This window comes from Xiphophorus couchianus, chromosome 17 (genome assembly GCF_001444195.1).
Source record: "Xiphophorus couchianus chromosome 17, X_couchianus-1.0, whole genome shotgun sequence".
NCBI classification, from domain to species: Eukaryota; Metazoa; Chordata; class Actinopteri; order Cyprinodontiformes; family Poeciliidae; genus Xiphophorus; species Xiphophorus couchianus.
The window spans coordinates 11726592-11740677 of NC_040244.1; positions in this window are offsets into that span (position 1 = coordinate 11726592).

Sequence of the window (14086 nt, forward strand, 5' to 3'; positions counted from 1 at the left end):
ATCACAAATGTGTATGAATACAAAATAAATGAAAAGCATATCATTCAGACTTTATGAAAATTATTTTTTTTTATGGAATAAAGATGTTCATTTTTCGCCTCCCCTGCCCTAAATAATAGAAAAGCAATTCTTTACCCTCAAGTCTTGTACCACCAATATGAGGTACCTGTACAAGTTTGCCAACAAATCTCTACATTTTCCCTCCCTACTTACTTAACTACTGCCTGAAAATTCAATGCTCTACAAACAACCCATGAGAGCTTCTAGTAGTTAAATAAATTTTAGTTGAATTGGTTAAAAAGATTCAAGTCCCCTGTGAAGTCAAACACTTCAAACAATCGGCATGCTGACAAAGCTGATTGGCGACAGAGTGTCTGCACAGCAAGGAATGAGATTAGCACAGATTGTTGCTTAATTGTTAAATTTGCAAAATATTTACTCAGAATTTAATCTTATGATCGGTATTTATGGCATCTCGTGCCACTTTTTCTTTATATTTAAAGAACCTGTAGTAGATTGGTTTAAGATCAAACTCTAAATGCTTCAGTATCAGAAGCTTAGAAAGGTAATATAGGAACATTATTTACTTAAAGTCAAGTATCTATGTACACTACTAAAATGCTTGGTACTGTGTAGCAAATGATTTGATGCAACTTTAAGCAGAATTAAATTTGGAAGCTTACTTACAGCTAAACCCAGTCAGTCGCCACTGCAGAGGCACCACTGAATAAAGAAGCTTACAGGCAAATTTAGTGAGTTGCAACATTGATTGATTGAAAAACAAAATGAATGCACTCCCAGCAGTTGGGAGCCTGGGGCAAAGTTTGTGATTTCCAACAACCAAAGCAAATTGGGGGGAAAAAAAGTGTTGATATTAATTAACAGAGTGCATAAAATGTGACAAAACCACCAGAAAAACTTGTATAATTAAATTATGACTGTTAACATTTAACCACAAACAAAGAATATCTTACATATAAACTAGGACACTTGCTTGGTTGCTTAAAAGGATTTGAAAATAGATTGGAAATCTACATTTAAAAAGTAGGCTCCTTTCAGAGAGTAGCTTACTGTGTGGGAATTCAAGTGCTTTTAGGGACCCCTGCTGGTTTTACGGCCTGAAGCAGCAGCTTAGTTCACTTGTGCCTTAGGCAAGTTCTGCAGATATGAAATAAGGTGCTGGGGTGTTAGTCTTTAAAACCTCAAGATGTTGGGAAGCTGAAAACTTGGTGAAAGACTGAGAGGACAAACAGGTCAAGCGTAACATGTTTAACCAGTTACATTTTAAACTGTTAAATTATTTCATTTTAAAGATCAGATTGCTAAAAAAAAAATAATAATGCAAATAAATATAAATTCAACAGATGGAAAATGCCATGCAAAGAAAAATATTAACATGGCATAGTTAGAGCTGTGTTTGTGAATGTGCTTCAAGTGTTTTGAATGAAGTAAATAATTGGTCTTTCACCCTGGGATTTAAGATGTCAATATATCTTTTGAATTCCCTGCCAGAGACGCTTGCTTGTGTGTTTTTAACAGCAAGCATTTGTTTACATATGAGAATGTGCCTACCTCACATCTTCAACAGCACTTGTGTGTATATAATCACCTCTGTCATAAATGGCACTTTTGCTTTTGAATGGCTTTTGTTCAGCCGTCACATCTTATTATTTACACTGACGTGTGTGAATGGGTGCACGTATTCTTTTAGTGCAGTGGGGAACATTTCTCAAGGTTTAGTTTCTGAGTCTGTCTGGAAAAGGAAAAAGTCTTTCCTTTTCTGAAAGACTTTTTGCTTGGACACTTTTTCACACGTTTTCCTCCAAGCGTAGGGGCATTTTCAATGACTTGTTTACTCATTTCCGCAGCACTCATGTGCTCCGACTCCTACATTATGACCCATCTTCTTTTGTCTGTCTGGCTCTTTTTATGCGACTCTTCTTTTCTCCCTCAATTATGTTCCAACATGTTGACAAATTCAACACATTCCTCTGAGCCGAGTGTCGATGTGTTCGGTGCCGGCAGAAATTGCTGTCGTACCATTTGGCCCCTGAGATGATGTTATGACAGTTGTGACAAGATGACTGAACATGTGAGTGGTCTGCTGACTGTTTGGAAGTCAGTGACTGATTTATGGACAGCTGAATGACTGGCTAGTTTTCATACGGACTGATTGACTGTCTAACCTGACAGAAGGTTTGACTGGATCTAATCTGACTATTTGTCTGACAACCAGACAGAATGTCTTGTTACAGGGTTTTGGATAGCCAGAGGCCCTTTGGCCCACCTTAGTTGACTGGAGATTTAAGTACACCTGGCTAATTTCAGCATTAAAAGAGGCATGAAAAAGTGTTCGTCTTAAAGAAATCTTTTGCTTTTCTCAAATTTATTGCTTCAGATTGTATTTTAAAAAACTGAATAAATACCAACACAGGCATTCAAATTATTATTTTATCTAATAGTGGAAAAAAGCTAGACAAACCAATCAGTAAATGAAAAAATTACCCAGCCTGCTAAATCACTGCAGAATGCAAAACAAGCTAGAAAAGCAACTGATAATGCCCTTACCGAAAGAATATCAAGAGAAGTGGAAATCAAAGTGGTTGACATAAGTTTGAAAAGGTTCACAAATACATTTCTAAAGTTTTCAGACTCCACACTAAGGGCCACTATCTGCAGGTGGAGAAATACAAGTAGAAAATGTTTCCAGAAATGGCAAAACTACCAATAATATTCCAAAAAGAAACTAAAAACTCAGATAGGAGGTCACAAAACAACCCTGAACATCATTCAAAGGTTCTAAGGCTAAAATGACTGATAACTAAGAAGATCAACTAAGTCTTGTCTCACATTTTTTATCATAAGGATATTCTTTTATCCCTATGATAAAGGATAAAATAGACTGTTAGGAAAAATAATCAGGAGAAAAGGTTTCACTAGAAAGTGTCCATTCAGTTGCACCTGGCATAAAACATTTAGCATTATGATTTGGGTTATAGCACCTTTGCTGCTTCAGAACCAAGACAACTTACAGTAGCTGATTGAACTGTGGATATGGCAGGAGAATGTCTGGCCATCAGTCCGTAAGGTAACTCTTATAACCTAAGTTTCAAATTTCCGCCTGGATAGCTTTGCTTATTTTAATTGTACACAGTTGTTTAAATGTTCTGTGAGTAAACATATTTGCCCATTTATCCATAAAAACTGGAACTTTCAACATCTAGCAAGTTATTTTTGCAATTTATCGTCTATTAGAGTGTCCCCCAGATTAATTTCACTCCCTGCTACGGCGAGGGTGAAATTACCGTAATTACCCAATATTAGCTAGAAAGCGCAACGTCTCCCCTTTCAGAAATCGTTGGAATTTTTCAGGTAGCGCAAAGCATGGCGTAATTACGGCACTGCAAATTTGGCTAGATAGTCGGCGCTCCTTTCGGTCTGGAAGGGTTAAGCTCTTCCAGATATAATATTAGGACGTATGCCAGCAAGTTCACATCTGAATTGCTATAAAAGACTCAGGAGAAGTCCAGTTGCCAGTTTTCCACATGCCATACTGGGGACACAGCAAACGTGGAAAAAAGTATTCTAGTCAGATGAAACCAAAACATTTCGGTCTACATGCAAAATTCTGTGACAGAAAACGTACGCACATTATTCTAAGCTCATCGCCACAGTGAGGCATGGCAGTAACAGCATCATGATGTGGCTATTAAGAGGGGGGATAAAGCTGGAAACTACGTCATATTTTTCATTTCACAATTATGCAGAACTTTATCCTGGTCTGACACACACAACTGCTAAGAAATACACAATATTTCATTTGTTACATACCAACACAGAAAAGTTCAAGAGGTATGAACACCTTTCAAAGTATCATTGAGCAATTCAGCAGCAAGAGATACATTAAAATCCTGCCTTCCAGATTGGAACTTAGACAATGCATATATGTTGCACCATCACACACACTTTCTGGCTGTTTCTAAAATTGCAAACATACCTAGACGTACATTTATTATCCAAACTTGCATAAGCAAGAATCGAGCAGTGCTGTAATGTGTATTGCCTGTCTGCATATATATTTTCTGCTCCAACAATGTCATATCTCTTAACCACTGTTAGTATCCTAATTTTGAGCAACACTTTTTATTGCCGGCATAATGTTTGGTTTTGTAATAAAAACATGACAGAAGCACTTTCTCATTTGAAAAAGCAGTACTTGTACAGTGCACATACACAACGCAAACACACTAATGTTTCACCTCCTGAATTGGTCCTAACAAATGAGTGCAGATAAGGCCGTTTAGGTGTACGGTACTTCATCACTTTTCTGCAGCAATAATTATTGGACTCCTGTTTTTTTTGCTCATTCCCACTCAACGCCGAGCGCCTGGCTGGCTGAATTATGCATGTTTGTTTGTTGCTTTCATTACACAAGCAGATGTCTCAGCTGGAATAATGGGAGATTTTAGAGTGTTATTATGTTATTTCTCTCTCTCTTCATGCTCTTTTGGTGGAGATGATGAGCACTTTGGGCCTCTCAGCTCACTGAACAAAATCTTCCTTCTCCGCTGCATGCACTTCCATTGTTGTTCAAAAAGCCACCAGGCAGTAGTTATAGGGTCAGGGGTTGTTGGGTTTGCTGCTGTGCTTCCAAAATGAAGGCAGTCGGAGTTTTCGTTGCTTAGCTTCTATTCTTTTTGCCATGTAATCTGTGAACACTCAAAAGGAAGTTTGTTTTCATCCAGTGTATAATTTCCTTCCTCTTGAGTTCCTTCTTTTACTCTCATAGCGCACAGTTTCACAATATTATGAATCATTACTTCCTGTCACCTGCAGGCTTTAAAAAGGAAACCACTTACTTATTCACCTACATATGAAAAGTAGTACCTTTCTCCGGTTTCAGCAGCAGAAGTAACCTGACAGACTGCGTTAGTCTTTATAAGGGAACAGCAGTGGAAACTACACACTAATGGTTTCTGACAAAGGAAATGTATATAAAAACCTCTGTTTTTCCTCACTTTTTTCTTAATTTTCCTAAATCAATATCCTACTGATTATATACCTTGTCTCTAGTCCAAAAGTAGGGTGTTAGCATGGTTTTTGAAATGGCTAAAGAACTCAGCAACTAAGGCTTGTCTTTTTCAAAAAGGGTGAAAAATAATGTTAGAAGAGTTAAAAAATACAACTTGAAATTCCGGTTTAGTGGTGAACCACAACTATCTATGACAGAAAGTTAGAAAAGTTCATACAGTCCACGAACCACTGCTTTAAAAGGCTTTGGATTGCCATTATTTTTGCTATTGCAACCATTTTGGCAGATTATTGTTATATTTTTGGTAGATTTCAAGATTAGTAATGCCAAAAATCATTTTTAAATAAATAATGATTGCTTAAATCAAACTGCCACTTGTCGTCCTTGTTAACTCACACACTGGCGTTAGCTAGCTGCTACAGGAAGCTGGAAAAATAGAACTTAAAACTCCATTATATACCGTAACTGTTTTACAATTTATTGTTGCTATGTATGTTCAGTTGCTTTGATATACAGTTAGGATTAACCATAACCCTATTGTTTAACTATTTTCTTAATGTTGCTTTACTAAATAAAACAGCTAAAATTAAATCATACTTGATTGTTCCTGTTTATGTTCAAACTACTGTCAGCCCTTCTAGCTGCAGGAAAAAATATTTTACAACTCTCATGATCAATGTCCTCAGTGTGTGGGAATGTTTATAAAATCTTTTTTTTTTTTTTGCAATCTGATCAGCATTTAGGCAGGTAGTTGGGTTCAATAATCCTGCTAAGCATCCTGCTTAAATAGTCACAACAGGTGAAACCAAATCTGAAATCTCTTTTTCCAACAGGAAGTTTGTAAAGTAGTTGCTTAAAACTCCCACAAGCCTTTTGAAAGTTATGAGACTGTAAATGATGAATTTATTCATCTCTGGCATGTCACAAGCATTTTGGCAGATAATTAAGGGTAGTCTAATTTTAATACCATTATAATAAAAGTTTCCCCAGCAAAGTCATATTTTTCCAGTTTTCATCTGAAGGAAGTATTACTAAGATTTGTATCTGGTAATGTAACAGTGAGATAGTTTTGTGTAAGAAATATTTGTTGTGTATAATTTCAGTGCCAAAAATGCCCAAAGGTCTTTGGAATAGGAGTCTTTTAACATGGCCTTGCTTGAGGCTTATCTTATAAGCAAATAATATTTCTGCAGAGTGCCCTTGTGAAATTTCTTCATAATTCAGTTTTCTCCAAAAAAGACTCTTCCTATAACATGTTTGTGTTATTTTTGAGCTTCATCTCATGTACGATGACCTGGGGCAAAAGAAAAATGACCAAAACAATTCACTTTATCGTTATTGCCTTCAGAAAGGTCCACGAAAATGTGTGTTAAGCCTCATGATTAGCAACGTTAAGCAGCAACTAATCATGTAAACGTGCTCAGCGTTCACCTTTGGCAATTCCTGTGCCAACACAGGTTGGAAGTGTAATGTTAAACTTTCTGAAAAAATGCATGAACGCCTCACGCAGACACCAACAAATACAATTAATTTAACATTTTACATCCACATTTAGCCTTGCATCAAAACATACAGTACATGAAACATACTAAAAGTTTCTGAATTTGAAACAAAACCAATGTTTTTTATTTTACACATTTTATTATTTGAGTCAAATTACCTTTCTAGGTTCTACCCCAACTTTGTCAGTTGTCTGCATACAGATTTGGCTCTCAGCAGTCTTCATGTCCCTGTGAAAGTGTCAGATTGTTGTGATTTGAGAAAATGAGACAATAATAAATCCCTTCAAAACCTTTTCCACTTATGTGCCGTTAACCATCTTTAATTCAACTATTAAACAGCTAATGTTCTAAAAGGGGAAAGATCTGCTAAAAATCTAAATTTGGATTCTTCATCTAAAATCCAACTTTGTACAATGAAATTATCAACTTTGTAACCACTTTTCAAAGGTATAAGTCAGTGCTGCTACATATGCCATGGCATTGTAAAACGACCTTCAATAGTTATAAAACAACAGGGGCATGACAAAGCCTAAATCTCTCTCCAGAACAAATAAAACAACAAGAAAGAGACTTATCAAAGACTCATCCCAAGAGGCTGCTCGCAGCAACGAGCTGCATGAATTTCTGGTTAACTTTTAATATGTGTAACATTTGACAACAATCTTTTGCATTCTCCATGCACCTATACTTGGGCATAGGGATGCAAGGCATCTTTTCCATCCAAAAGAGAATCTTATAAAATCTTGTTGGGGATCAAATGTTATGGTCTGAATAAAACAAAACTGAACTTTAAGCCACAATTCTACAATCTATTTTGAGTAAGCATTTACAAAAGAACGCTATCATGTTTGACACACAAGTTTTTTTGTTGTTGAGTTGAATAAATGACAAGTCAATTTTGCACAAAAACATTATAATCTGCCAGAAAACTGGAGATGAAGGGGGATTTTATTTATCAGCATCCCAGTGAGTCAAAGGTTACACCAAAATAACCTTATATAATGAAAAAATCTGAAAATGGTTTATTAGGATTTATTTTTGTCTCAAAAACTGGCATTCCAACAGGGGTTTTGCAACCCCAAAAAAGAAGATGCAGGCATACAAAGAATAGATGGAACCATTGTTTGAGTCTTATCTTGCTTCAAACACATTCTTGCCTGTAGCCTTATACTTCCCTTCTTAAAGCTACTTATATTATCACTCTTTCACTTACGCAGATCATCAGTATTTATCCTGATATAAAGTGCGCCTTGAGGTGAAGAAAACCACAGCAAACCTCTCAGTTGTTACGCAGGTGGACGTTATTACAAAAATTAAAACAGCTTTGGCTGTCACAATTAGCACCAGTTAACACTGGTAACATCGACAAACACCACAGAGCAAAGTGTTTATCAAGAAGCTAACATGACTTTGGTACTTTTGCGTCTGTGTCTATATTCAGTTTTTCAAAATGTCAAATTTAAGAAGTCTTTTTAGTTTCACTCATTGAACTCATCTTTTTTGGTCTGCCCATCTAGCAGTCTCATTGTTTATGATGAAAAGTTAAAAAGTATACACTTGGCAGATTCACTTTCTCCAAAGATCTACCCCATGAAAGTGTGTGAGATTAGTGAAAGTGTGGGTAGCTAGACCCACAAAAAATAATCTTCATTGGAAACTGATTCTCTTCAGGATAATGAAACCGTTGGATCAACAAACAACTGACAGACTACTGAAGTAACTGCATGTGTTGTTTGTGAACATAAAGTTAGACAATTGTATTTTTACTTCTTTCAGCACAAAACATCTGCCAACACTGACAGATCACATTATTAAACTAAATCAGCATCTCCTCTCCTAAATCTCCGTCTTGCATAGTTATTCCACAATATTTTGCTGTAATGTATTAGTACTTGGCTTTTCTTCCAGGCAATAAATCCCACATTAGCTGGAAGTAGCTAAATTACACGTTATGAGAAAATTAACCGTAGATATAAAGAGAGTTTGACAAAGTATGCTATTGTGGTGATGCATTTGATGCAATTGTTCAGAGAAATGTGAGTAATGAAGCGCACCTGCATACCTCAGCAAAAAGTGCTGTTCAGAAATAACTTAGAAGGTGGTACACTTACCTAAAAGATGCCAGACATTTTCAACTGGGATTAATTACAAGTTTAGATTTTCCACAGAGTCCTTTTAAATCCTAGTGTGTGTCTAAGAAACTGCTATCAGAAAACATTCCTGCTGAATTTCTTCTTAGCATTATTGAACAAGCATCTGCCTTATAAACTCATACTGGCTCTGGAAAATGTGTTTTCCCTTTTTGTTCCTGGGTTGACTGTTGTGTTGTGTATTAAAGTCAGAGTTCAGCCTTCTATACGCAACGTTTTCACTCTTCGGCTATTTGAATTGTTAGCTGCCTGGTGCTTCGCTTCTTTCAGCACTGAGAAGGATGTTGCAAATAAATTAGAACTATAAAGACCAATTAATGTTGTGTTTTTGTCATTAATCAAACTATACATATCCATAGATAGAAATAGATATATGTTATATATATATATACGTGAAGTGAAACACCAAGGCTCACATTAATTTTGCATTTATTATCTAAACTAGAGATGTAAAACATCTTATTTGAGTGCAGTGTTTAAGTTTGATTACAGCAAGTCCAATTTGTACCAGAATGTGAAGTTTCATTGATTTGCTCAAGGTTAAAGTCTTTGCTTCAGATTTATGAAATTTATTAAAAATCTTGCAATTGAATTTTAACTCTAACGAATAAATGTCATTGGCAACAAACCATTCCAGCATTTGAGGAGGAATAATTGCTGCACAGTGAAAGCCTGATATAAGATTTTATGCAATGCAACTTCAATATGAGATCAATGAAAAAATGTGAGGAAGTATATCTTAAAACCAGCACTTTGCAAACTTGGCGAGAGGGTAAAAATGCAAGCAGGGTTTACCCAGCGGGACCTGGACACAGTCTGACTTTCTGTTCTTCTCGTCTGGGTCATAAACTTTTTGCTCTTTCACTACTTTCAAACTACTGTAATCCCTGCTGGTCCTTAATGAGACATGGATTCGGCAATAGCTATAAACACACAAAAAATGTGTGCCCACACAGATATCTGTCCAAGTATTAATACGGCATAAATACACAGTATAAACAAAGGCTTACATACTGTACATGAACAGGCAATGCAAAAGCATGCTGGATTGCTGTAAACATATTGGTGCACACACTTATGATGAAGAAAGCTTCTTTGGAGGCAGGATTAATGAAGCTGCAAACAAGGCCACACTGAGCCAAAGTCGCCTCCAGCTCTTCTGCTTCACCCAGACATCCAGACATAGATTCTCTCCTCTCTGTTTTTTTCTCACTTTTGTATTTACATTTATATACAATTGGGCTCATTTTACTCTATCTTCTCCCGGAATCTTCAAAAACACATTTTATTTAAAGGCATCTCAAAACTGATGAAATAAAGGGATGTACAGCCTTAATTTTGTTGATCAGTATCCGTTTAGTCCTGACTAACAAGAAAACCTCAGACTGAGTGTGTTCTTTCAACCAACCCAGCATTGATCAGTCTAGTAAGAAACAGACAGGTGGAGGAAATGATTGATATATTTAGCACAACTGCTAGACATCTTTTCCAGAGTTCAATAATTTTCCATACTGTCCATTTTGGATTTCTGAGAGTATGATTTTTAAATTATTTATGTTAATGCGTGCGGTTCTAATGGAAGTTCCTATCTCTCACCTGCCTTTTTCTTTGTAGCACAGCGCCATCTGCTGAGCAAGCAAGGTAACTACATTCATTCACAAAAGGGTGAAAAGCCTCTGCACAAGGCAAACCAGCTCAGTCCTGTTAAGTGGAAGAATGTTTTGCTCACACTTTTGTGTGCGCCCACTGACAAGTAGTTTTCTCACACTTTTGTTGCTTTGGGAGCAAGTGTTTGTGGTTTATTTAGCTGACTTCCAATAAATTGCACAGAAATGACTCCTGTAATCACTTTTCTCATCTTCTTGGAGGCTAAGGTCCTGATTTTGGCCAGTCAAAGCTTAATCTACAATTGACTTTGGTGACTATAGATTTGACAGTGGATATGGTGGTAAACATCGGAACAAAATATTTTTTAAAAAGTTCAACACCAAGAAGAATATGACAAGTAACAACTCAGTCTAGCTTGAAGCAATTGATTTACTGTATTTTCCGGACTATAGAGCGCACCATATTATAAGCCGCACCTACAAATTAAAAAAATAAATAAAAATAATGGAAAAGCAACATATATAAGCCGCACAGGTCTATGAGCCGCTGGTATCTCCGCTGCTCTCAGTTTTCTGCAGCAGAGGGCAGTGTCCTAATAAATCTGCTGGATTTATTGAGGCGCAGCTCTCCGTCTCCAACGCCGAACCCTAGTTCCGTTCACGCCGAGTTTACCTGCAGTGGCTCTATTTCCCTGCTATACTGCCAGATCGATAGCCCTCAACTTAAAAGCTGCATCATATGAGTTTGAAAACATTTCTCCGTTGTGTCTGCTGCTAGCATGAGCTTGCTCTAAATGAAAATTAGTACTTTCTTCTTTGATTTCCAATTTTGTCTTCCAATGATTCACTTCCTGCTAAAGAGCCCCCTGGTGGTTGAAGGAAAAACCACAGAAAAGCCACTAAGGGCTATAAGCCACTACTTTTTTCCTATGCTTTGAACCATGCGGCTTATAGTCCAAAAAATATGGTAAGTTAAACACAGGATATTTATTTATTTTAGGCCAGTTGCAATTGTCCAATGATGATGAATTAACTTGAATTTACAACAATAATTTAGAATCCATATTTTAACTTGTGTAAATTAATGAGTTTATCAGCATTATCAGTTATCATTTGTGTTTCTTTAAATAAATATTGGCTTGATAATCAGGAAGAAATATGTCTGAAAACAGATCAACTTGGAATTTTATTGTGATCCGTTCCAAAATGTGTTGACTTTTATCATGCTACAATGTAATCTACTTATGAATTACCAATCCATTGTCAAAAGGGGAACTTTATATCTTTTGGAAATTGCTCCTAGCTATCCAAATTGACAAACAGCAGCGATTGTGTAATTGTCTTCCTTCGTTTTAATGAGATGGCCAGCATAGACCAGCAAACTTTCAAAAACTGTATTTGCAACAATATTCATCTCAATGTTACTTATACCATTACCACTGTGCATTTGACAGGGAAAAAAGAGGCTTTGTAAGAGTATTATAAAGTCATGGTAATTTTGTCTTTGAACTATTTTATACCTTTGATGTTTTGACTGCTTTTTTTGGATCAAAAAATGAGATTTTTGCCACAGGTTGCTTTTCATCTACTGTAACTGATTTCTGATTGAAGTTATTCTCAACCAAAGGCATCATAACCATTTTCATTTTGGGCCATATCTAGATCACAAATGATCTCAAAGGGTAAGTAATAGCAGATTGTATTGATTAAGCTACTCATTCACTAACTGTTAAAATATTAATAAATAGCTGTCTCTGCATTCTATGAGGACTTCTTGAAATTACATAATACCTAACATCTTTTCACATTGATGTAATTTAGCAATGTACAGATAAAAACAGCAATGATCTGATTGCTAAAACCCAAATGTAATATTAAAAGCTCTATTGATATGGCCCACTAGAGTCGAGAGGCCACATAAAAACTTATGGCGAGCCTGATTTGGCTCTCGGGCTTCGAGTTTGACATGCGCTCTAAACTATTCAACATTTACTGAAAGAAAATAAGTAATTATGCGAGTCCCACAAAAAATTGGTTGAGGTCAAGGAGTTACCAAAGGAGTTCTCTCAGTTGTCCCTGTAAAACACTGAATTCAGTTTTTTCATTCACTTTCATGGCCAATGGCAATTAAAATCCAGCAGCTAGTCATGCAGTTTTGCTTCTACAAACATTTGAGGAAGAATGGGCTACTCTTCAGAGCTCAGTATAGTCCAATGTGCTACTGCTATAATGCACCACTTGTGCAATCAGACTAGAAATCTCCTTGCTACTCAATATTTGACTGTCTGATGGTACTGAGTGGGATTAAATGGGAACAATAACAACTCAGCCATGAAGCACAGAGTAAAATAAGCAGATGCTGAGGTGCACGGAGGCCACCAGACTAGCTCAAGAACAGCGTATAGAAAGCTTCATGCAATTGGTTTCCGTGGCTGGGCAGCAGCATCCAAGTCTAACAGTTACAACTGCAAAAAGGAACATCACCGTTGAACTCCAGAGTGGGGAAGATGTGTTCTCAAGAGTGTTGAATTATACCTCTCTGTCTGGTAATCCTGTTGACGAGTCTGAGTTTGGCAGTTGCCAATACAAATACACTTGACTGACTGCAGGATGTTCAGTGTTATGTTTTGTGAAGAAGGAACTGCCGTGGAATTCAAGTGAAAGTAACTCAGCATACCAACACGTTTCTAGACAATTTCATAACCTCAACTTCGTGGAAACAGTTTGGGGTTCAAACGAGTGATAACTTTTGAAGATGTAGTGTGTTTCATATGTCATCTGAATTTAAAAAGAGATTAGAACCAGAATCACGCGTAACAAGTATGTAAGAACATCTTCTTCAGACATCTTCAGAAAATAACGCACAATTAAATTAAATCGCAATATGTCTAAATATGTTCTGATTACCTAGCTACACAATTACCTAATTAATCAAAATACTTAATTTCTAAAAGGAAAAGTGATATGCCATGGTCAAGTACATGACTGTCAAAGGTCAGTACTTTATGTTGGGACAAAACTGGCATTAGCTGTGCATGAAGAAAGGGAATAAATTGATGAAAGGACGCATTTAACTGGATCTCAGGTAGGTGCCATAAAATGGCTTGTACTTATGAAAAGACCCATTCTGAAAGACATGTTTTAGGTGCTGGTGCTACAAAGATACATTCATTAGATTATTCTGCTAAAGCGGCATATGAATTAACTGGTTCATTAAATGTAAGGTTTATTAGTCCTAATGAGAACCAGTGATCCTCAAACATCAAATCAGGATAGGTAGTAATGAGAAAATAGTATATATTGTAATTGTGTCTCCTGTCAGGGTCATTCACTGCAATCATATGGCAGATCTTCAGCTAATATTGTGATCTCTATTAAGCAATTAATATCAGGCAGCAGCTTGCGATGTGGACACGTTTAGTTTAGCTGTAGAATGTCATTGTGAGTTGAATCATCTGCATATAAATGACTCTACAAATGTGACTTAGAGCTTTTATGTAGGACTCTTCAAAGACATTCCTTCCTTTGAATTTTAATCTTTTTTTGGAAAATAATTTATTCATGGGTTAATAGCATCACCTTCCCACCAAGTGAGTGATAAATAATGTTCAGAATTAGATGAGATGGAGGACAAAGAGGTGCTTAATCACAAAGGTGAGATCCAGGAGGGAGGGAGAAGTTAATGAAAGGAAAAAAAAGACTAAATGAAGATAAATTTGTGAAACATGTTGAAAATGTGTTGCAGTAATTTGTCTTCAGCCTGGATTAAGAACGGAGTATGCCTGGGCGATAATG